Source organism: Anser cygnoides, chromosome 2 (assembly GCF_040182565.1).
Source record: "Anser cygnoides isolate HZ-2024a breed goose chromosome 2, Taihu_goose_T2T_genome, whole genome shotgun sequence".
Classification (NCBI taxonomy): domain Eukaryota; kingdom Metazoa; phylum Chordata; class Aves; order Anseriformes; family Anatidae; genus Anser; species Anser cygnoides.
The window spans coordinates 157,961,051-157,985,708 of NC_089874.1; the positions used below are offsets into that span (position 1 = coordinate 157,961,051).

Consider the following 24,658-nt stretch of genomic DNA (forward strand, 5'->3'; position numbering starts at 1 on the left):
ACTGAGTCCATTATCTTACCCCGTAAACAGGGGGCAGCCCAGAGCCCGTTGAGCTCCCTTACACATCAGTGGGCTGTATGCTAGGATTGCTAGGATCTCTGCTTGAGTAGGGGCACCTCTCAAGGTTACTCCTTGAGGATGAGAGATTCCTCACCTATTAGAGATCCTCAGTAAGGGACTAATAGCTTGCTGAAACTTTGCAAACTTACATTTCAGATTTATTGTGCACATAGTCCTTTAGACATAAACTGTTGACCAAGTCTGGGACTAAGATTGGATCCAGTGATACCCAAACTCCTTTGAAAAGCAAAAGGGTCCATTCTGAACCTCATAACTCAATGGGAGGCTCTCCTTGACAATATCATCTGACCCTGTCCTCTATGCAGTAAATAACTGAGCATACCTTGCCATTGAGTTTTTTTAAACCATTCTTAATTTACCATTAACTTCATTAAATCACCATCTTATATCAATAAAACATATTGCTGCTTCTCTCTTACCAGTGAAGTGCATCACTCATCCACAAAAACCACACAGGATTAATTTATCCGCTTTGCATGAAGAGCAAGGGTCATGAAGACAAAGAAAGACAGCAAGGTACTTTTCCCTTGATCTTTATTAAACACTAGGTAAATTGAGCATACATCTAGATGTGCATTTTAAAGCATATGAGCTGCACAAAGGCACCAGGACACGACTTCCCCTCTGTCTATCTATGGAGAAACATGAACAATTTGCAAGTTACTCCACTGCTGATCATTTACGGGGAAAAAATACAATTCCTACATACCCTGCTAGGTACTGATTGTCTTTATGGACACTAAGTAATGGGTTCTTATTAAGCCAACATCCCCAGTAGCTATGCACCTCCAGGAAGAACAGTGAAGACTCCAACTATGTGTCAGTGCACCTCCTTTGTTTTTCTCCCTTTGAGTCCCCCCAGTAAAGGCTGTATTTCATGGCTTTTAGCTTGAGTTGGGATGTGTTCCTCAACTTTCTTGTGTAAAATGTCAAGATGTTAACTTGTGTTCTGTGGCTGACACAACTGGGACTGCTCAGCTTGGCCCCTTAGAGAAATGGCTAATGGTAATTGACTGAGTTGGTTGTTCTTGGAAGGTTTCAAAAACTCCAGCCTTAGCATGAATCTATATTTTACTCTCACCATGGAAAACACAAAAAAAGGCAGCATACAGAAATGCTGCTGGGAATAATAGAAAATCTGATGTGGATTGATACACAATGTCACAAAAAAAATGTCCTGTTTTATAATCTGTTGCCTAATTTTAAGCAGAAATTGCTCTGGAATTTAAATGCTACACTGACAAGCAGAAGGAACAATGGGAGATAATTTCATAGTTCATACCAGTACTATAACACAGTATTGTAGAGCAAGTCTAAATTTTTATAGGTCTGTTTTCAGCCTTTCTTGTCATAAATTGTTGTTTAAAACTAAAATGAAAAAGTAATAAGAAAGCACAACTGCAGGTGGGCTCAAAAATGTGTGAACTAAAGACACTAAAAATCCTTATTGATTAGCTGTTTTAAATGCGTTAGTGTTTGCCTAATAGTCATATGGTGCTTTTTAAATTTTCTGAATTAATACAACTTCTTACAGATCAGATGGACCAGTTTGCAGAGCATGGGAGTTTAGGAGGATATACTTTGCAAAGATTTACACAGTATTAAAACACAGAATGGGGAAAGAACTGTTATTAAAAATAGTTTTCAATGTTATATGTTAGCAATAGAACTTGGTCATTATTGTAGAAATATGAAATAATTTAGGTCAGAAGGGACCTGTAGAGAGCATCTAGTCTAACTACCTGCTTAAAACAGTTATGAACAGATCAGGCTGCTCAGTGTTGTGTCCTGCTGGGTCTCGAACATCTCCAGGGAGGTAGATTTCACCACCTCTCTGAGCAACTTGTTCCAGTGTTTAACCATCTTCACAGAGCTGTTTTGGGGACAGTTGGCCACTGATACGCACTACTGCCTTGGGTTTGTTCATCCTAGATGCAAGATTTTTTTATTTTATATTATATTTTTTATTTTATTTTGGTTATCTTCATGAGGTTCCTACTGCTCCATTTCTCCAGCCTGTTGAGGACACCCTGAGCAGGAGACCTTTTTGCCCTCCACTGTAGTGACTGCTCCTTCCAACTTGGTTTTATCCAGCTTGGCAATGGGCTGTTCTTACGGTCTCAGTAGTTTGCTCTTGAAGATTAAACAGCACTCTCGGACCTCATTTGCCCTCCAGGGTGGTTTCTCAAGGAATCCAGACAACAAAGTCCTTGAACAGGCCAAAATCTGGTCTTCTGAAGGTTTGTAATCCTGCTGTTTAACTTGATCGGCAATCTCAGGATGTTAAACTCCATAGTCATGTAGTTGTGGCAGACGAGGCTGCCCTTAATAGGCATGAGAAGAGGCAAGTCCCAGACCTAATTCTTATGCGTCAGACTTGAAGTGTGACTCTGTGATAACCATTTGTCCCATACATTCACTGGTGTTGCTGACGTAGGTTATTTGCATCCTCCAGTGACCACTTTTCAGGGATGCAGCCAAGACTTGCCATTTTTGGCAGCACTGTTATACACACCTGAGAGCTTGAAATGTATCAGCTTGTAAGAAGGACTGAAATTGTACTTTCTCTTTTGTAGACAGAAGTATGAGAAGAATTTACCTGTCCATGTCCACATTTGATCATTTCTGTCAGTTAATTCTACGGACTTACTCAGGATTTCAGGAAATTAATTAGATTAGTGTGAATCCAAAATTCTATTTAAAAGGTCATATATTTCTGAAGATCCCCTAACAACAAGTCCCAGACCAATTAGTTTCAGAGACACTGCAAAAGCAGCAAGCATCTGGAGTCACTGCCCTAGTAATCTGTGACATGAATAGTATAAATGCCAACCTAAATTAATTTATTTATTAAAGACATCTCTAGTAATTATGTCATTTTGGGGGAGGGAGGGTATACATGAACAGCAAGAGTGTATGTATGGTGGAATAGGTTGTTTCTATATTAATAGAGAAAAGCCACCTCCATATTAATCATTTCCGAGCTCTAGGGTCCTGTGAAATCAAAAGAGCAGAACCTTTGCCACCATTTCAGCCATACTCTATACAATTCAGTCTGGATCCTCCTTTCCGTAAAAGAGTTGTTTTCAGATGGAAGAAATATGGCTAGCAAGTGGTGCAGTCCTCCAATGAAATGTTGGCTTTCTACATATGCAGGATGATACTGATGATACACAAGCTGTTGCTTCTGCTTCCTCCTTGATGGAGCACCATCTTCTAATATGAAGCAGTACGGTGAAGGAAAAACTAACCTGGAGTATTTCTCACAGAAATAAAGCTTCAGCTTTATACCTTCCATTTGAAGAGAAAACATATAAGGAGAAACATTGTCAAACATCTTCCCTGAAAGCAGACAAAATTAAGAAAGTCCTGGGCTCTGAGAGAAGGACTCACACAAGCAAACACGGATATGTATTTCTGAGCTACAACCTCTTTTGAGAGATGGAGAACTGATGAAGAAAAATGCATTGCTGTGGAATTATTGTTTTTATGACTAAAATGACATCTAAAATCAGGGAAATTAATTGTGGCAATTTCTTCCCATTAAATAAAGGAAACATAGGACAACTGGTGACATATTCTACACTGCAGAGATGATAATAATTAGGAGCACTGAATAAGACCTCAACAGATGAGTCAAATTTCCTGTACCATTGCTGTGCATCAAAGTGTATTTCTTCAAAAATTACTGTGAGATATTGATAATATACATGAGTGCATAGGGGCCTGAAGAGGTTACTCCCACATCTCCTTCATCCTCCTGTCACAGTTCTCTCCAGGAGGAATATCTGTACTGAAGAAAGGTGCTGTGCTCTCAGAATATCTTTGCATGGGAGGACTAGCACTGCACAGTTACAACTCAAGGCAATGCCAAACAGGCACAGCCTAGGCCACACCGTGCATTATTAGGAAGCCATATCACTAAGCTGAAGCATTCTGGTGCAACTCTGTTAAGTGGCAACTGACTTCAAAATCCTGTTGTTTAATGGGAACATCCATCCCAATTTGACAAATCATCGTGTCAAGGTGGAAAGTGACCATGATGGAAAAAAAGACACCAAGTTCCAAATCTCTGGTCCTTCAACAACTTCACAAAACTGCTTAGAAAGTTGTCACACACACAGAGGAGGCAGAGCAGAACATAAGAGGGATTATTAAACCCACCTCAGGGACAGTTTAGCTAACATGAGCTAAGGTCTGTGCATCCTCATCTGCTGGGGGCCCAAGCATGGCAGGCATCTGTCAGATGAGGCCATTATAAACTGCTGCAGCTAAACAGTCTATCCGTCACTGTTCAGTAAGCTGACAAATGTCAGGAAATGCCCTCCTTTGGGATGGTCTGAAGACTGCATACCTTCCACATTCTCTATTTGAATCGACTTTTCTTCTGTGTCATTTAGGTGGTCCACTAGGTTATAGCCTGGAAGAGGGCTCCACACTACAACACTAACAAATCAAGTTTAGTAGCAAACACGGTACATGTTATTCTAAGGAAAAATAGTGATGTAAAAATAAGTCAGGAAAAGCACTATCTTTGACCCATTAAATAACTACAAAGTGCTCAGAACTCTGGGCTTCTTGGATTGGGAGGACAGACATATTTTTCTCCAAAGGGTCTACTTCTGGTTAAGATGCAACTCATATTAAAACAGGTATTGAAGCTAACAATCCCAGCTTGCCCAAAGCATGATGACTGCACTGAGCTTGTAAAATCCATTGTGAAATTACACATTAGCTTCCTTGGTAAATGCATTTTAAGTTAATTCCTTTGGCCTACTGTTATTCTAATCTCATTAGTTTGCAGTTAAGGATAGAGTTTTCTTTGCTGGTTGCAAAATACATCAGTGCTGTCTTCCTTTTCCAAGACCCTTTCTGTAATAGTAGACTGTACCTCTGGCTTTTGCCCTTTTCTACTTCTGAAAACTTTGGGAGTAAATGAATGCCTGACAAATCTTCACTTCAAGACTTACCACCTAAAGGTACTTTGCTAGCAGTGATGGATGATGATACAGAAGCTACTAGTACTGACAGCAGAGAAAAGTATGACTTCTATTGTGCCAACAGCATCAGAGGCAAAATAGATCAAGAAAGCCAAGAGATGATAGAAAAAGAGGCAGTCAGGAAGACAATACAAAGAACTGCAAATAATGGTTATAATTCCAGACTACAATGATTTGCTTTAAGAGGTGTTTTTCCTGTGATCTGTGAAAGGACGTCAGCTGTATTGATCCCAAATGAAAAAAATAAAAAAAAAATAAAAAAATTGTCCCATCGATTGCCAATATCTTTTTGATGAACCCTCACATTGAGTCCTGTGTGCGGATTTGGGCATCACAATTTAGGAACGATATAAAACTATTAGAGAGTGTCCAAAGGAGGGCAACAAAGATGGTGTAGGGTCTAGAGGGTGAGACATGGCTGAGGTCACTTGTTTTGTTCAGCTTACAGAAAAGAAGGCTGAAGGGTGACCTCATCACAGACTACAGTTTCCTCAAGAGGGAAATCATGGCAGGAGGCGCTGATCTCTCCTCTCCGCTGACCAGCAACAGGACCCGAGGGAACGGCATGGAGCTGTGACAGGGAAGGTTCAGGCTGGATGTTAGGAAAAGGTTCTGCACCAAGAAGACAGTTGGGCACTGTAACAGGCTCCCCAGGGCAGTGGTCATGGCACTGAGCCTGCTGGAGCTCAAGAACCATTTGGTCAATGCATAGGGTTTGATTTTTTGGTGGTTTGTAGTGGCAGCAAATATAAAATACTTCCTAGCTCCTTGCTTATTAGTTGTGAAATAGAAAAAAACATTTTCCTAAAAGATCAGGTGAGCACCTACGTGTACACATTATATCAGAAAGGATATATCACTTATGTATGTTTGCAGGGTGCAATGAAAAACAATGTACATACAGCCTTAATCTGTCCTTTTCTCAGTTAACCGATCATGATCATAGAATCATAGAATATGAATGTGGTGACATAAAGAAAAACCTAGTCAAATGCCAGGTTAAAAAACAAACAAACAAACAAACAAAAACCTGCTAAGTATTTTGCAAATGCAAAGGTTTCTGTTCAATTTGACCATGTTCTGCAAAGCTAGATCCTGACACTGGACTCTCACTGTTCTTTGTCCATCTGTCCTCTAAGAGGTTCTTCTAGGGTTTATCCAGCCAAGTAAAATAGCCTATAAAAAACAACAACCCCCAAACAAACAAAACATTCTTGACAGCTTCCCTGCTAAATATATTCAAATAAATCACCCTTTAAAATGACTGTGTCCCGTGTAATGTTCTTTTCAGTCAACAGATTTCTCCTATAATTACAGTGAATTACTTTATAAATGTACTTTTCCTTTATAACAAGAGAAAGGAAAATTACTTGAGAAAAACAAACACAAATTAAATAAGGTTCATGCCAATTCATTACTGTAATGCAGAGAACAATTTGTGGATATCCACTTCCAGTGTACCAAATCCACCTAATATCAAAAGACACCAATTGGATTTTATGCTCTGTTATATACACTAAGCTGTATTTCTTTTGTATTAATTTCACAAAATATGTTAACTGTATGAAAAGTTCAACAATAGCACTAGCAGCTGGTAAATTAGACCCTTTATATTTAATCTAATTCAAAACAGCATTCTGTAATTTAGATTCAAATTCAAATTGCTTTTCAAGAATTTTGAGATACTAAAAAGCCATTGCAGACTAATTAGATGAGTTTGGCGGTCTCCAGCAGTTTTTCATTAGCAGACAGTATTAGCCCACCTTGCCTATTTCTGGCAAAGATTGAGATATCTGCTTGGAACAGGGAAAGAAAAGTCAGCACCCCAAGATGAATGCAGTCTCTGAGAGCACAGTGTTTGCATCTTCATACCCATATTTGTCACATAGCATATTATTTTTGGTCTAGCTTTGAAACCACTGAGAAAGGAGATTTTGCATTTCTACTCTAGAGACTGTTTTTTAAGATAGGAGATCTCCTGTCAGCTGGTGGTTTGAAGAGAAATGATAGTCAACAGTTTGAAATAATACATTATATTTACACCTCATTATTATATTTGTAAAAAAGGATTAAAAGGTGATTTCTGGTCATTAGGGACATGGCTGATATATATGGACAGAAGCATACTTTCACATGCAAGAAAATACATGACAAAGAGGGATATTCGTATTTTATAATTAAAACAAAACAACAATTAAACAATAAAAAAAATCACAAAGGATCACAAAAATCAACAGGAAGGGAACTAGGAGTTATATTACACAACATAGTATGCCAGTTATATTATTGCTGTCAATTGTTTCACAAATATTTATATGTGCAAAGTGTTTGTTAAAAAACAAAAGCCTAATTTATTAGACACTTTGCATCGGCTAACACTTCTATGGCAATCCAGTCTCCTGAACAGAGCAGTTGGTTGCCATCCAGATGATGACCTGAATTTCCATTGCAAGTTTCCTTACAGTGATCCTCAGCTGGATCAGATGAGACTCCCCAGACTGCTGTTCTGATGAATTCCTGTATCTCACTGGGCCATGATCCTGTATGACCACTCCAGCACATACGTGATCCATTTTTATTTTGTCTTAAAACATATACAAAGTATTTTATTAATACCTCAACTATTTATGAAAGTCCATCTTATTTGACCGTCTCTGCCTCTGCAGGAATAGCACCTATTGACAACCCACAATACCTTACCTTTGGTCAATTTTGCAGCAGGAACCTCCCAGCAGAGTCTCTGGGACAGCTGGATTGCCCAGAGGATATTTGTTAGCATACCAAAGCACGCAAGTAGTGCCAGTCAACAGGTCTGAGACCTGCCCAGGGGAATCTCTGGGACAGCCTGAAATTCCCACCTAGGTTGCTCCTCCACCACTGAGACAAATGCTGCTTCTAGGTGGTACCACTTTCTCTCAAATTGATCTGTTGTCTCATTCATGCAGATAACAAGATGAGGAGTTCTTGGACCTCCAGTGCCTATTAAAGCCTAAGTGCTCCAGCCGTCCAAACAGTCACAGCCCTAACACCATACTACCCTATACTATATTATAGGATGAACTTGAACTTCATCCTCGTATCACACTTAACACATAATTCATAGTTCTTGCCACCAGTGTGAAAAAAGCTTTATTTTACGGAAGCTTAGAAATGCTTTCAGAAGCATAATTTTAATTTCCAAAAACATATAGAATAATAATAATAATAAATGTTACTTATATTTCAGTTAAGACAGAGGTCCCAACTGAAAAAAAAAAAAAATGAAGGTCTGCTATATCTACCTGTCCAAAAAGACAGTAAGCAAACACAGATTTACCAAATGGCTAAAATTATTTTAGTTTTTCATTTCTGCTGACCTTCCTTTCTCCCCCTTCAATATTCTTTTTTTTTTTTTTTTTTTTTTTTTTTTTTACTTCTTTCTGGGAAACCAATATTACTCTCACTGAGAAAGAACTTCATTTTCACTTGAACTGACACACAAGACTATGCATGCTGAGGGAGAAGTTATATCACTGTTAATTAAATCAGTGTTGGGAATGAAAAATGTAAAATTCCCACAGCTTCAACAGAGTGCCTCATCAATGAACCAGTGGTGGGAGGAGGGCAAGTTCTAATCCCATTTACCAAAACTGGTTGCTTGTCAAAATTACTTTTGTCTTGAGTATTGTGTAAATATGCTAAACTGAACTCCAAGAAAAGACAAAAGATGCAGGGGAATGCCTCCTCCTGAGGCTCAAAGAGGTTCTTATGGCAGGAATGAGATTCAAAAGGGAAAAAAAGAACCTCAATTAAAAAGAAGTAGTTTTAATGAAAATGTTTCATGAAAAAAACAAACAAACAAAATAATATACACATAAAAAACTATACATATATACAAATTTATGCATACATGTATATTTACACTTCCATTCAGCTATGGAAAACAACAACAACAACAAAAAGAAACAAGTCTTCCCCATTCATTCACTTATCAATAAAAAATAGCATAGATTCCTGTGCCAGACAGTGAAAAAAAAAATATTGGCAAATTCAAGAGCATTTCATAGGTCATAGGCATGAATATCCATAGTGACCAGCTTGCAGATGCTCTACTGAGATCATGTTTTTTTCTTTGCCTGTTTTCCTTAGCAAACACAGCATATTCAATCAGGTTGTCTGTGTATGTCTGTATGACAATGCTTCCAGAAATTTTTCTACATGGTGGCTGAATTTAGCCTTCTTTGAGAGATAGGAAGACATTTCCGATATGTTAAGTGCCTAAAGCGTAGGGAAAATGGGCAGCTAGAATAGAAAAGGGACTTAAAATACTGGTCTAATGGAAAGACTTTAGGCAATAAATAAAGGGCATGATACACAAAGCTTGATCCTATCTGGGGGAGAAATCTGTTATGAAAGAAAATGTTGGTTGGTATTTCATAATACAAGGTATAATTTGACATTTCTATTAACTCCTAGAAGTTAGGGTTACTTTCCAAAACGACTGGGGTGACAGTAGAGTAGAAAAATTATTTAAAACTGGAGTCCGACTTAATGATAATTTACACTTTGTACAAAAGCTAACACAAAGAAAGTATTTAATTTGAGACCCTTGAAAAATAGGAATCATCAAGCTTGAAAAAGAGCCATCATCTGAACAGTTACAAGAGAATTATCCTGGTCAGCTCTAACGGTTGTGTCTCTGGGTTTCAATACTACAAGACACTTAAAAAACACAGGCTGTAGTTTCTCAGTTAAGAATGGCTGAGAAAATGAATGGCTGAGAAAGATGAAGTGTCCAAGAAAGTGTTTGATAGGAAAATTTCCATCTAAAAATGTAATTCTTAAATTCCTATTAAAAAAAAAAAAAAAAAGCAACAAAAATCACATTGATTTCCAATAAAGTTCTTCTAGGAAAAAAAAAAAACAGTAAAAATCTAACAAATTTCCAAATGTCTCATTTTGACACTCTCAAAGAAAAACATTTTGACTTTTTCATTTCAAATAAAGCCTCTGGTTAGTTTTTATTTATTTATTTATTTATTTGGTCAAAATCATATTAAAATTGTAGGAAATTGTACAGTTTAAAGGTGCAAAGCCAAACAAAATTTTTTCTTCTATGCACGGGTCTCTTTTTTCAGATTTTTCTTTTACAGTACATTTTATAATTTTTGATTTTCATTTCAATACAAATGAAACCAAATTCTGAAGTCTCCTCAGATTATCTCAAATCTATTTCCTGTATCACGTTGAAAATTAAACCTAGGCAGACTGCCTAAGTCGAGTTACATCCTAACATATCTTCAGCAGTGTCACAATGGCTCTTCATGTAAAAACATACAAAGAAGTCTTAAAAAATTCTGCTGATGATGAATAAGGAAAAAAAATCTTTCCTCCACCTGAACTCTAGGGTTATACATCACTTTGGATAAAATGAAAGCCATAAAATAATTTTTCTAGCAGTAAATTAAGCACCCGAGAAGACGTCTTATGAAAGCTAGAGCAGGTGTCTGACAAGAGGCATACTTCTTCCAAGAAGAGCACTGAATCATCTGGCACAAGAAAAGTCATATGCCTTCCTTTCCCTCCATTAGACATATGTATGAAAATGACACATATTAATCCATATCTTCATCTTGTAGGTATTAAGAGTCTGGTTTAGGGAATACTCACAAAGCTTTCTGAAGTAAAAGAAATAAAGAAGTAAAGCTTTCTGAAGTAAAGCTTTCTGACAGGATCTTTGGCTAAGAGATGGTACAGCAGTACTGAATAATTATTTTATGGGAAAAAAGCAGTGGTTGATTTTTCAAACAATGTGAACATAAATGCTAATGCCGAGAGAGAGAGAGAGAGAGAGTTTAGATAGATAGACAGTCGTATACATGTATATATATATATAAAGCTGACTTCTATATGTAATTCCAAATTTAATATTTATAAATATTCTCAAACACACATATATACAGTGTGAATGCAGACCTCCTAAGCAAAATAACACAGTGCAGACACCAAAAAGAACCTTAGTGTCCTTTCTGATTAAATAGAGTCCATGCTGCTTACCAACAGATAAGGAAAGCAAATCCACTCCTGTTGCTGTGATCAGACAAGGACCCCTGAGATGAAGAACTGCCTTGTTTTAACACATCACTGCAGGCAGCAAACAAAATCAGTAAGGTTTTAAAAGGAAACTTGTTAGCATACTTTTGTCTCTCCCACACATTATGTACACACTCACACATATAAGACAGACCATTCCATGACATAATGAAATTGTACCATTAGAAATTGCATTAAGGACAACAGAATGTACAAAAAATGTTTTGACCCAACTTTTACACATCGCAATAGGGAAGGACACATCCAGTTGCTGCTCTGGCTACAGTGGAGATGGTCTTATGCTATGTACTCATGCAGATTAACATCTGGTGAAGGAATTTTGCCCTTTGCACCACTACCATTTACTACTTGATACTAAATGAATGAGTAAGTGTACCCAAATATTGTATATTATCTGAGTGCTTTTGTTTCAAAAAGATCACAATTAGTTACCTAGGTGGCAATTATCGTAGCTCTAACACATCTCCCACTTTGCTCACATAAGAAGAATGAGATTAATATCTCCGTTTTACATTTGGACTGTAAGCATCTCCAGCTCAGAAAATCACCCTAGTTTCCCTTCATAGCACATGGAGGGAAACAAGCACTTTTACCTTCCCTACTGTAAACGTTCATGGTATAATGCATTATAAACAAGTAGAGAATAATCTGCTGAATAAGAAAATGTGTTAGCACTTACTCAAGCTCTCTTCAGTTTCTAAACTACACTCTTAAGATATATATATATTAGAGTGGGTCAACGATGTTCAAAATACAGTCAGATCTATTGGAGGTTTGGGAGGTCTAGTGGCATGGAATAGACCCACGAGCTGTGAGTGACTGGTTTCTCTCAGGGGCATCTCAGTTTCCAGGGGGGACTGATCTATTCTTTCTTCCCATGTGGAGGTTCAAGGAGTTGTTTTGGATGTTACATGTTCTGTTTCAGAACATCACACACAGTCATGCTTTAACATGATCTCAGCAGCTATATGAACTGGACACCAGAAAATATCAACAGATCCTACACCTACAGAAGAATAAAAGTAAAGTATTCATTGCAGAATTGGCACTCACACCTCTGGGGTTTTACACCTTCCTCTCTACCATACACCTCTTCCATATCCACTGCTGCCAGGCTGTTTCAATGACATTGTAAAATTGTGTATTCCATACTTGTGGTGTTATCATCAAGTTGAGTCAACAACATACTGCAGGTTACTAAAGGGAAGGGAAGGGAAGGGAAGGGAAGGGAAGGGAAGGGAAGGGAAGGGAAGGGAAGGGAAGGGAAGGGAAGGGAAGGGAAGGGAAGGGAAGGGAAGGGAAGGGAAGGGAAGGGAAGGGAAGGGAAGGGAAGGGAAGGGAAGGGAAGGGAAGGGAAGGGAAGGGAAGGGAAGGGAAGGGAAGGGAAGGGAAGGGAAGGGAAGGGGGGAAGGGAAGGGAAGGGGGAAGGGAAGGGAAGGGAAGGGAAGGGAAGGGAAGGGGGAAGGGGGAAGGGAAGGGAAGGGAAGGGAAGGGAAGGGAAGGGAAGGGAAGGGAAGGGAAGGGAAGGGAAGGGAAGGGAAGGGAAGGGAAGGGAAGGGAAGGGAAGGGAAGGGAAGGGAAGGGAAGGGAAGGGAAGGGAAGGGAAGGGAAGGGGGAAGGGAAGGGAAGGGAAGGGAAGGGAAGGGAAGGGGGAAGGGAAGGGAAGGGAAGGGAAGGGAAGGGAAGGGAAGGGAAGGGAAGGGAAGGGAAGGGAAGGGAAGGGAAGGGAAGGGAAGGGAAGGGAAGGGAAGGGAAGGGAAGGGAAGGGAATTATCTAAAGGTAAGAGAGAATTTTCTGTGTTTTCTTTTACAGAAGAAAACTGCCATGAGGAAAATATCTGTTGAGCAACTTTTAAAGGATGTGAGCTGGCATCATTCTGCTTTAGCTTGGTGTCAGCTTTCTCAGGGGTAAGAGGTTTTAAATGAGCACAGGGTTGTAGTAGCCCTGATGTGCATGCCTGAGAATGGCAAAGGTGGAATTGGACAGATTTCCTGCCCTTATATCCACACCTAGATGATCATTCCCCATATGTGGCCAAGGCCAAAGTAGCAGAATTACTTGAGTCTGCTTGTGTACTGGCATGTAGACCGGCTGGGAGCTGACAAACATATTATTGAAAAACAGTTCTCTTGCACATGACATTTCTCTCATAGAGTTTGGCACAATATGCTATTAAACATACAGAACTTGTATCATACTGCATGCACCAAAGAACTTGGCTCAGTGTTGCTTTCTGATACACAGAGCCAGAGCAAATGGTCGCTGAAATGCTCTTTATTGAATAAAAGCAATAGCGGGGACCACAGCTTCCTATCTAAAAATGTCAGGCTCTATTAAATAGTGCCAGTCACTGCCAGAGAAAGAGTGACTTCAGGCCTGAATCTCTGTTCACATGTGACTAGGGCTATGGGAATAATTGATTTTACAGTTCGATGCCAGAACTGGGGAAAAGGAACATGTTAGGTCAACTCAGAAAGAATTTCCTTGTTCATAGTGAAATGAAAGACTTTTTTTTTTTTTTCCCAAGGCAGTTTTAAGAATGACTGCGAGTTATCAGATTATTCTGTTTTAACAAGTCAAGATCTATAAGTTAAGTACCACAACAGACCTTGTATACCCTCTTAACAAACTACAGATATGAATTAAAACATACTTTAAACTTCTTTGTGTTGTGAAGCTAGATAAAGAACCATGTGCTAAATCAGTTAACATAAAACAGCATGCCATAATGATGTTCAATATGGGAATCAATAAATAATAAGATGCAGAAAGGATGTTCCTATGGGAAATATTTACCAACCTACTGTAATAAATGCCTGTTTCACTGTTTTCCACAAAGGTAGTAGAATGAACTTGGTGATCCTATCATCTGTGTGCACATGTAGATGTGGTGTTTTGGGACATGGTTTAATGTTAGTCCCCCTGCAGCCCACGGGTCCCACACGGAGCAGATCTCCACGCTGCAGCCCGTGGAGGAGCCCCAGGTGCAGCAGGTGGATGTGGCCTGGAGGAGGCTGCGGCCCATGGAGAGCCCCCGCAGGAGCAGGCCCCGGGCCGGAGCTGCAGCCCGTGGAGAGGAGCCCACGCAGGAGCAGGGGGGCTGGGGGGAGCTGCCGCCCGTGGGGGACCCGTGCTGGAGCAGTTTGCTCCTGGGGGATGGACCCCGTGGGACGGAGCCGTGTGGGAGCAGTTCCTGAAGAGCTGCTGCCTGTGGGCAGCCCCCGCAGGCTCATTTCGGGAAGGACGGCATCCCGTGGGAGGGACCCCATGTGGAGCGGGGGCACAAGTCCTATGAGGAGCAGCTGAGGGAACTGGGTTGTTTAGTCTGGAGAAGAGGAGGCTATAAAATCAAAGAGTAGGTATAAAATCAACTTAGTGGTTCCATTAGAGAAGTCCACCTCCAGCAACCGATTTGATTTTGTTTATTCAGCAGAGCATAACAATGAAAACTTAGCTTGAGCCTTGTGAAATTTCCCAAGAAACTGTGCTAGAGTTGCATTAAGACCTTGAGACTGCAGCACACAAGGCTGGCATTTTAAACCTAAAAAGGACAGACACTTTGCACCCTGCTACTGCCTTAAAGTAAAACTTTACTCAGCTACAAGTATGTTCATAGAGGGAGGAAAAGTTAATTACTTCCAATGCTAGAGCACTAACTTGCCATAAGATAAAGGATGGATTTTTAGTGTTACTGCAGCCTTAGAAATTGTTTATTTTGAAAATGATATTCCAGTTCCTGAGGGTGATGAAAAGCTGTCAGCCAGGAAGTTCTGGTAGTTATGACCCTGGTGGTACATAAGTCACGCCCAAGTGATACACAACATTAACTTTCTAGATAAATGCATTTGAGTTGGAAGAGGGAGCCTATGGACTCCTATCAGCATTACCTACAAGCTGGGCAGAGGAAAAAAGAGCCCACAGATATTGAGTGGGGACGTTGGTGATAAAGTGGACATGGATCCGGACCTATGGGGAAGGAGAAATTAGGAAAATAAGACTGGAATCTCACATTGGAAGATGTGTAACAAGAAGTGGGAGGAAATGGATTGCTAGTTACTTCAAGCAGTCGTATGCTGTTTCTATGTCTCCTCTTTCATGAATGGTATGATTTAAGAGAAGAAATAGCCTTTGTCTTTCAGATACCACTGAGATGACTGTGTTTGAAATTTGTGCAAAATAAAACCAGGTAGGAAAAAAGTTCAGAAAGGATACCAAAAAGATTATCAAAAAGCTGTTCCTGCTTATATGAGATGATGAATTTCTTCATTGCAGTTCAACATTTTGCAGAAAAGACCTTTACTGATTCAATGCTGCCAGAAGCAAAAGCTGAGGACCACTATTCAAATATCACACACTATAAAACGAGATATTTCCCTTTCTTGGGAAACCTAGAATTCAGAGAGACAGAACAGGAAAAAAAAAAAAAATGGACGAAGAAACTGGTAGGAGGAACAGGATCTCTGAGCCTTACAGCATTTGTCTACATTCCCTATGAAGCTACAGGTCTGAGCCATACTTTAATCGAGACCCAGAGACCCATTGGTATGAGCTGTGGGGAATATATATCTACTGTCTTGCAACACCACATGGTGACAATAAGCAACCAACAAAGCCTGTGAACTATTTTAATAGAATGGGACGAGGGACATGATCCTCTTGGGATCTGTGATATGTTGTCATTCCTGCCTATGCACAGGACTTTTATGAACTGTACCATGTGCTTTTCAGTCCACTTCTATGGTTGGAAATTACATTGGATCCTCTCTTCCTAATTCCACTAGCTTGGCCTCTGAAATGACTTTATAATGGATATTTGAAAATAGCTTCTCAGTAGGTTGTTTCAGTATTTAATTACACAGAGTCTTAAAGGAGAAAAGGAAGATAGAGCCAATCATGCCCACCCAAAGCTATTACTTGAGAGCCTTGCCCAGAGTTCAGTGTGGAAATCTCCATAATCAGGGCTATTGCTGCATGCAGGCTAATTAGCTTCTTCACAAATGCAGATGCAAATGAGAACAATCACAACACTACAGATCTCTTCTTAAACTTGGCAGCTTTTAACATTAGAAACACTGTCAAACAATGGCTAAAGAGGAAATATCTACTTGCCATTTGGCAGTGACAAATTACTTCAACCTTTATGGGTTTCTTGTTTTTTTTTTTTTTTTTTTTTTAGCAGTCTAACATAGCAGTCTAACATTTTGTTACTAAGGCAAATTTCTTTGTTTTATTATTTCTTCCAGTCTGTTACACAGTCACACCATTACCAAGTAGGTTCCTATGAGTCATGAGCAGGTGGGAAGCAATCAAGTCTCTATTGATAGCATTATTATTTTTTATTATTATTTGCAAATGTTCTTGCATATCCCCTTCTTTCTACTTGGTCCACAGTCAACTTCTCATTTTCCCTCAACGGTGTGGGCAAGGTATGCTGTTCTGTATATGCTCTGTCAAACTGGATCAGAACTGAAGCCCAACAAGTCTTGTGTTTTAGACCCAGCTGTAGTTAACTGCCAAATACTCACAGGAGAGACGGATGTAACCAAAAGAAAACCCAAATTTAAGTTCTGACAATTTCAGAAATTGCATGCCTTTAGGCAAAATCTCAAAATGCCCAAATACTGGTTTACGCAGCACTCCTCGCAGTGCCCATAGTTTTTCAAGAACGTGCAGTCATTTTTCACAATCGCGGCAAACTGTACTAAGCTCACACAAGCACCTTCCAGCTATGTGTTATACTGGCTATCCTAGGGTCTATAAAACTGGAGGTAAAAATCCTGTTATTAGTTCTAAATATGCTACTTTTCAACTTCATGGAATTTTGTCTGTTTTTGTATTGTGAAAAACAATGAACATAAGATCTTTTCAAGATCCTACTCCAAGGTTTGCTGTAAATCAATTTCCATTCCTTTCCCAGCTATTTTGCTGAAGATAATTCTGTGGCTCCAAGAATTCCATCACTCACATAATTCAAGTTTTCAAAGTGACCAAATGAGATCTATTGGATTTTTCTCATAGCAACGTTTCAAAACCTGTTCTTTCTGAAGTATTACTTTATTTCAGCCAACTACACCCCAAAAGAATTATTTACAGCCCTGGCTACAGACCCCTTCCTTCTTGCAAATAATTAGTCTTCACAAGAATTGCTCTGCTTGAGCCTGTGTGCTATATGGCTGGTCTCTGTTTTCTTTGACATAGGGGGATGTGGTTTCTATGCTTATTGCTGACAAAAACCAACTCGATGCCTAATGCTGTCATTATGCTGCATTGCTGAAGTCTTCACTTATGACATACTCAGGCAATGAATCATTTATACCTCTTTGACATGCATGCAAACATACCTCAAATTGCAAAGCCAATTATAAAACAATATACAGGCCTTTTTATCACTTCAGAAATCCACAATTTCTATTTTAACACTGAAACAGAAGTAATGGCTAATCAGAAACTTTCCTGGGTATGTTACTTTAAGGCAATTATATTAATTTGCTATAATTTACTGCAACAAAACAGGGAACTTTTGAATAGCTGGAGCTGTATAAATTTGCATAAGTATTATATCTTCACAGGTTCATTTTCCTAGCTGAGTAGATACCTCCTGTATTATGCATAGTACATATTCCAGCCCTCAAGTCATTTACACTTAAAGACAATCAAATTTCATGAGCCATGAGTAGTTTACCATTTATTCTGCAGGCCATCATTTTATGGTTTTAAATAAAATATTTCTAGTCAGTTTAGTAGATGAGAAAGGGGAGGTTGACTGGTAGCTCTGGAGACTCAACCTGTATTTGTTTACAAGAAAGCATAATATGTAGAGTAGAAACACTGCTTTACCATCCCCAGGAACAACACTCAACACTGCTTTGGAGGAACCCCTCTGTCCTATTTATAAGGCCTTTACCCTTGCTTCAATCAATGCTTTCCTCCAATGATGGGTAAAGCTGTTTCCAACAGGAGTTACAGATTGCTCCAAGAACTAACAAAAACCTGTGAGATGATAATGATTTTCTTGGGGGGGTTCATCAGTGAGCAGACATATAATGCCTCTGCTCACCTTATGGACTTTTCTTTCATGTTGAATCATAGAAACATAGAATGGTTTGGGTTGGAAGGGACCTTAAAGATCATCTGATTCCAACCTCCCCGTCCTACTGGAAGTCAGGGGCTGCAGAGTGAAAGATATTGCAGCTCTTTAACACACTCCATGACACACCCAGCTCCCTGGAGATGGTAGTGTCTCAGTGAACAGACACCATCAATGCACCCAGCCCCGTTCAAACATCATGCTGTGCTGCCAGGATTTAGGTTTGATATTAGGTTTAGGTTGGATATTAGGAAGAAATTCTTTACTGAAAGGGTTGTTAGGCATTGGAATGGGCTGCCCAGGGAAGTGGTTCAGTCACCATCCCTGGAGGTCTTTAAAAGACGTTTAGATGTAGAGCTCAGTGATATGGTTTAGTGGAGGACTTGTTAGTGTTAGGTCAGTGATTGGACTCAGTGATCTTGGAGGTCTCTTCCAACCTAGATGATTCTGTGGTTCTGCTCCCTCTCACAAACCCTCCTTACAAATTAAGGAATTAACATTTACAAAATATATAAGCAGTCTTGAGCCTAGCATACCAAGGTGTCATTATGGTCAAAAGCATACACTTGGAATGCAAACACTGCAGTCAAAGTGGTAATTATTACTAAGGTAGTAACCGATTTACTGGCTGAAGAATTTCTTTAGAGTTATCAGGAACATTAAGTAGGAAGAACATAAAAGCCCAAGTCACATTTTCCAAAGTACCTAATGGCTGAATTCAACTCTATTAGCTATTGCTGTCTGATCATTTAGTGTAAGTAAGTGATAAAGGCTCTCTCTAAAGCCGGCTTGATTCAGATAGGCTATTTAACTTCTGTGCATGCAAACACTCCAATGCTCAGGACTCCTTAGATTTAGAAAAACAAATTAAACTGAACACTAAGCTAAGTGTGACAGATTGCAAATACAGTAGTTCTGATTTCAGGGTTTTACTCCAACTTTTTGCCCTTCCTTCCTTCAAGCATTACCCAATTCTACCCAGCAACTATTTATTTTTTGCTACCCATCAAAACACTGCAGTGTAAACTCTAAACTTATGTTTATGTCCAGACAACTTCAGGGGGGTTTGTTCTTGTATTAAAGGACTTCTAATTTTTTTCCTTATCTTATCCATGAAGCTCCAAAAAATGTTTTGTCTATACTGGCTAAAGCTTTGACAATTGGTATTCATTGGAAAGGTTTTTGAGAACCATATATTGACACCTCTCTGTTCACTCATCCCATTGTTTTCTATTTGTCACACTGTTGAAGCTTGTCAGATCCTCAGAGAACTTGTAAGACCATTGGAGCAGATACAGTTGCTTGTACACAGGCTGATGCCAAAGGGACTGCACTTCTAAGTCTTCCTCTCAAGCACTGCACTAGAACTTATAATTCATATTAGCTGTGAAACTGATTCTTGGGTCATTACAACTGGCATGGTGGCTTTGAATAGAGGTACAAGCTTTTGCTGTCACTCGAGGATTTGTTTCCACAAAACATGACAAAGTGGTTGGAAAAGGAGGGGATCTCTTTTCTTATTCCCCAGTCCCTGAGCTGCTGTCTGGGACACTTGCCAATAGCAGAGTTAGTTTCCACATGATGGATCTCGACTGTGCTGTTGTTGGCATTTGTGCTCCTGTTGGAAAGGCCGTCAGCTCAGAAGCTAGGAGACTTGATTAGGTCTCCTTTCAAGAACTCTCACCATCAGTCAGTGGGAATTATTGTAGTGTTCTTTAGGGCATATGAAGATAATTTTTCAACAAATTACCACTGGGAAAAGTACTGAGAAGATGGGAAAACTGAATCATAGAGTGCTCTACAGAAGGAAGGGAGCAGCCAAGTCCATTTCCCAAACTGAAGAGTAGAAAGGCTCTTCCTGCTGCTTGTGCAGTCTGTTTCAGGGCAGAAAGAAAGAAACATCTGTCTCGATCCCTCTCCTATAAACTACCTTGAAAAATCAGTGCTAAAATCTGTAGAAATGGAGAGTTTTAATTGCAAGGATGTCAGTCAAATGAGAGACAGTACAAGCCACTTCAGTGGATTTCAGCCCCGAAGTAGAACATTATAGTTGATAATAAATAATAAGCCTAATAAATTCTTCAGTATATACCTTTAATGGAAGCTATGAAAGAAAAGTATATTCTCCATACTGAGTATGCCTTTTATCACTTTACTTACAGCTACTCTATATTAGCTACATAAAACTTTATTTCAGTTGCACAACTCTAGGTGTGATCGACTCTTTCACAGCAATATGCAGAGAAACAGGTAAATTTGTATATAGGATGCAGCAGTTTAATTCTGTCTAATACATACATGTCATAGAAAAACAGCAAAATACAGGCATGAAAAATGGAACTTCCGCTGCAAATTCCATCAATTTTCAGAAAGGATTTTCTCCAGAGGAAAACTCCATTGCCACCCTGGCTGAAGTCTCACAGGAATCTTTGGATGATTTCATGACAGTGAGAGCTTAAGTGAAAAGACTGCTAATTTTTTTCAGCACCACATTTTATGCCTAATCCCAATTTAATACCAGTTTTGAACTCTGCCATAATGTAGATCATTGCTTTGTTGTACCCTGCACATACCAGGTCAAACACTAAGAGCCGCAGAAAAGAAACATGCCAGTGATTAAAGAAACCAGTTAGTGTCACACTATTAGTTAGCGTGTTTTCTGCTAGGGCTAGGAAATCATTTACAGTTCTTTCTAAAGATCAGCCATTTATCTTCAGGCAACTAAAGATTAAAGACTTCACCAGTAATTATCACAAATGGTGCCCTCAGCACACTGATTAAAGATACTTGTCATTATACCTTATAAGGAACACTACATCAACTCTCTTACTATTTCAGAATAATTATGTGGTGGACATCTGCTGGTGTTCCAATCACAACTAGTCACCATTTGCATAAGCAAGACACTGAAAGACTCCCATTCCTTTAAAACTACACATTACAAATGCACACAAAGGCATGAGGGATGCTTTTCATATCCGGCCCACTCCAAAGAACAGAACCCTGAGACCAAAAGTAAAGCAGTTTAAATTTAAAATTAGAAATTAAGGCAGAAATTTTGATCTGAGCTGAGAAATATTGATCTGATATTTTTCCGTGTCCAGTTTATACGGCTGCTGAGATCACATTAAAGCATGAGTCTGTGTGACGTTCTGAAACAGAACATGTAACATCCAAAACAACTCCTTGAGCCTCCACATGGGAAGAAAAATAGATCAGTCCCCCTTGGTAACTGAGGTGCCCCTGAGAGAAACCAGTCACCCACAGCTCATGGGTCTGTTCCATGCCACTAGATCTCCCAAGCCTCCAATAGATATGATCACACTTTCAATATTGTTAATCATTGATATATATCTCTTAACATCTATGTTAATCATTGATATATATATATATGTATATATCATTGTTAAACATTTATATGTATCTTATGACTGTAGGTTAGAAGCTGAAGAGAGCTTGAAAAACTGCTAGCACATTTTCTCATTCTGCAGATTACTCTCTATTGGTTTCTTGACCAGAAAAGCATCTTCCTTCATATTTAGCTAATATCAAAAGGCACTAATCAATAAGAAATATCTTTGATGTTTTAACTTTGCTTGAAAGGAAAAGCATAGCAGAGAAGAAAACAGACACTTCGTCCTGTGTTCTGCCATAGTTCAAGAAACTCCTTCTGTATAGACAGAGAGAAAAGGGAGGGAAGAGGAAAATAGAAAGGGAGGGATGGAGGAAAGGAAATCCCTGTTTGCCGGTAAGGTGACCTGGACATGTGTGGAAGGCTTTAAAAAAACAAAAACAAACAAAGGAAACACAAAGGTTTAAATAGCTTTAATTATTGTAACTTCTCTGTTGAGATGGGAGAGGAGGAAACTGTCATTGGTGTTCAGAAGTCAGTTGTGGGGAGCTAGGGAAACTGCACACACACAGTCCAGAGCTGCTCGCATTTAATTAGTCTCTTCCCTGAGAAGCTGGAAGTGCAGAATGAGGAGCCTTCACGATCTATCACAAAGCAGTGGCACCTCAGCAGCCTGAACGCAGAAGATTAACACAGTAAGTGGCAAGAGGAGCTGATGATTGATATGAACTTTCTTTAGAAATGAAGGAAGTAACTTGCACTTTCAATAAAGTGAAAGCAAATTGAGTACATAAGCTAGCTGAGAACTTGTACAGTCAGTCTATGGACCTATAAAGAAAATTAGCTCTCTGATGGATGCACACATTTTATGAGAAACAAAGAGGTAAAACGGGTTGTATGACCTAGAGATTATATGTCAAGGTAAGAGTCCTCTACTTCATACTCAAGAGATACTTGAAAGACATGACTTAGTAGTATTAACATCAGATTTTTGCACAATTCTATCTTTTTTGGGGGCTTGACACTAATGTAAATCTAGCTGCTACTCTGTTGAAGCTAAACGTTCATATCCTATCTGAACCATACCTCTAGTCATCTGGTGAGTATGGTAACACTAATAAAGAGAAAGCTTACTTCTGTGAGCAAGTCTGCTTCATGATATTGGAGAGTTTATGGAACCTACGGAATTGGATAAATTGCTGAGTTAGTGAGTGCTCCAGAGATACTGAAACACACACTTGCTGGGGTTTTAAACTATGGAGCTCCTAGACCTGGGAAGAGGGTGTAATAGGAATGATTTAGAGTTCCTATCTATTACAAGCTTCCACTCAAATGGAAGCATTCTGGAATAATAAGCAGGATGCAACTGAGGGGAAAAAAGAAAAAAAAAAAAGAGAGAGAAAGAAAAAAGGTCTTTTCAGTTTACTCACAGTAGGTAAACCTAAAATAATGGAATGTTACCATTGTTCCCAGTGTTTCAGGGAACTGAACCAGACATCACGTAGAAGACAGTTAGCCAGGAGGTGCATCTTAAGAAATGTATATAACCAACAGAAGCTTTGCAGAGATGAAATGCAAAACAAACAAACAAACAAAAAAAACACAAACAAAACAAAACAAAAAAAACCCACCACCAACAACAAAACAGGAAAGACCAAAATAAACTGCTTTACAGCATTATGACATATATATGACTACATACTCATATGACTACAGAATTATATGAAGTGTATTAACATTCATTCTTTCCAAGGCCTGCTGCCCAGTGAAGCCTTAGAAGACGAGATATGTTGATGGTTCTAGACCAGACTTTAACTGGTTGCATCAAACCAAAGTTGCTTACAAAGAAAAAGTGTAGTGGTATAACTTGAGTTAAGGTATCTAACAATTACTGACTACTGTTACATGCAATAGACAAGGTCTGATCAAAAATATACAAAGAGGAGTAGAGAGGTCTGGGGGTTTTGTGTAATGAAAAGGGGAGAATCTATTCTAATCTCCACTGAAGGTGATTGCATAGTTCCTGAAAGATGGACAAGTCTATAGTCCAGTTAAAATTACCTTTAACAAACACATTCAAACAACCTGGAAAGAAATCTATGCAGTTGTTAAGAGAAGTAAACTGGACCCAGTATAAAGTGTTGCAACATGGCACAAAACAAAATTACTCCTCTTCCTATAATTAGCTATGGTTAATATAAACTTCAACATAAAATAGCAGTTAGTCAGAAGGCCCTCAGTTGGTGTTAGGCTTACCTCCACAGTAGTTCCTTTCCTAGATCCTAATTTGTATTTTTCACATGAACAAAGAGAAGTAGTCTTCATTCATTATCACACATCAAATACAGCATGTGCAAAAAGGCCACCACGGTCTATTACATTAAAATGTTCAGATCAAGAACAGATGTCCCTCTCTCCATATATATATGTTTCTCAGGCTAAGCAAACACACATCTGACCATGCGGAGGTGGAGTGTGCAAAATTATATTTCTGATTGTTCAGTGTGACGTTCAGATGACCTGCAGTGAAGCAGAGTGCTAAAGCTGGTTCATGATACAGTACTTTCACTTTACCATTTAATAGGTCACCTGCTAGGATAATAATTGTGCTGCCATTTAAAAATAAATAAATAAAGGCCTCTAGTCAAAGATTAGTCAATGGAGATGGGTTTGAGCTGAGGAAAATTTTGGGGAAGGAAATAAATTTTCCTAATCAACAACAGACTAGGATTTTTCCATGGAGACTGGAATAAAAAATGGGAGTGGTGAGTTAGTTTTTCCATTTATCTTCTTAAAAAAGAGATTTGACTAGAGGATAATGAAAAGTAGGAACCATTCTCCAAAGCAGTCTCTCTCTTGTGTGATGTACAGAGACATACAGAGATTAGTCTCCAAGATAAACACTTGAATCAGTTATTTAAAACCATATGACGGGAACATTTACCAGAGAGACAGAGGTTGAGGTCAACTTGTTTGCCAACAGCATACAGTGACCCAACAGCTCAGACAGCAGCCTCTGGCCAAACATTCTCTCAGTCTGGGTT

The 24,658-nt window shown here is 39.1% G+C and overlaps 1 protein-coding gene across 9 annotated transcripts in view; it reads right to left on the reverse strand.

Moving 5' to 3' along the window:
- Nucleotides 1-24,658, reverse strand: part of FAM135B (family with sequence similarity 135 member B) — a 204,799-nt gene that overhangs the window by 31,271 nt on the left and 148,870 nt on the right. The gene's annotated exons all lie outside the window — the stretch shown is intronic.